Raw genomic sequence first — 1,221 nt, forward strand, 5'->3', positions numbered from 1 at the left:
GTGCTTTGTTCAAGGAGCCCGATTAAATTAGGGAAAGAGGAGTCATTTAAATAACTAAATAACACCTTTTTTTGATGGGGGTGCTTTGACATTGACGGATACGGTTCGATAATGTACGCCAAAACATAAAATTCTGCAAGAATATATGGTTCCATTCTTTCTTTTTTTTATTCCAGTAAAGTAAATGGAATAAAAAAAAGAAAGATCAAATAATTAAGAAATGGCACTTTGATTCTATTCTGTATCATAGGAATCGAAATAGTCTTTATTATGATTGTTGTTGTTTCAATAACAAGTATCCTTTTTTCAAATCAAATAAATCATTTTTTCTATGATTCATTGGAACAAAAAAGGCCCAGCGAGGTACTGACCAGGCCGGGCTGTGGAATTAAAAAAAGCTCTTGGAGACGAAATCAAAGAGGTACTTTTATTATATATTAAATTATATAGTAGTAATATATAATTTATTACTTATAATATATATTATTACTATTATTACTTATAATATATATATATATAATTATAGAATTATAATTTATATTCATTGGAATAGTGGATTGGAGATATCTCTTTCGAGCCCTTACTTTATCTCAATGGAATTACTTTTAGTTTCTATATTTTTTAATATTTTTTATATTTTATATGTCTAGATACTATATAATTATATATAATAAAAAGAATATAAAAAATAAAAATAAGAGGTATGGTATAAAAGAAAGAAAGACTCTTTTTTCAAACCTTACTTTTTGTGTAATGTAACATAGTAATTATCCTTTTTCGATTGGGGGAGATGGCTGAGTGGACTAAAGCGTCGGATTGCTAATCCGTTGTACGGGTTTTTCGTACCGAGGGTTCGAATCCCTCTCTTTCCGCTTTTGTCAATGACGTGGTATTTTTTATTTATCTTTCAATTTCGACGAGTCTTTTTTTTTTTTTATTTTTTTATTTAATAGTTAAAGATGTGGAATAAATAAAATCCTAAGAACATTTAAAAATCGAGCAAGGAAAACAAAAACTTTATTTTTTATTCTTCACGTCCAGGATTACGTCCTGGATCATTAGATAGGAATCCGAAGATAAAGAGAGAAACAAAGAATATCACTACTGTGTAAACAAATAGTTTGAGAGTAAGCATTACACAATCTCCAAGATCATTTTTTTGGAAAAAAAGAGAATAGATTCTCCATTTTTATACCACATATACCGCATTTTGACACCAAA

At 28.3% G+C, this 1,221-nt stretch overlaps 1 non-coding gene across 1 annotated transcript; it reads left to right on the top strand.

Moving 5' to 3' along the window:
* Positions 1-784: 784 nt before the first annotated feature.
* TRNAS-GCU (transfer RNA serine (anticodon GCU)) lies at positions 785-872 on the top strand. The gene has a single exon. It is a non-coding gene; the product is annotated as a tRNA-Ser (tRNA).
* Positions 873-1,221: the final 349 nt, after the last annotated feature.

Source organism: Corylus avellana, unplaced genomic scaffold (assembly GCF_965113065.1).
Source record: "Corylus avellana unplaced genomic scaffold, dhCorAvel1.hap1.2 HAP1_SCAFFOLD_302, whole genome shotgun sequence".
Lineage (NCBI taxonomy): Eukaryota > Viridiplantae > Streptophyta > Magnoliopsida > Fagales > Betulaceae > Corylus > Corylus avellana.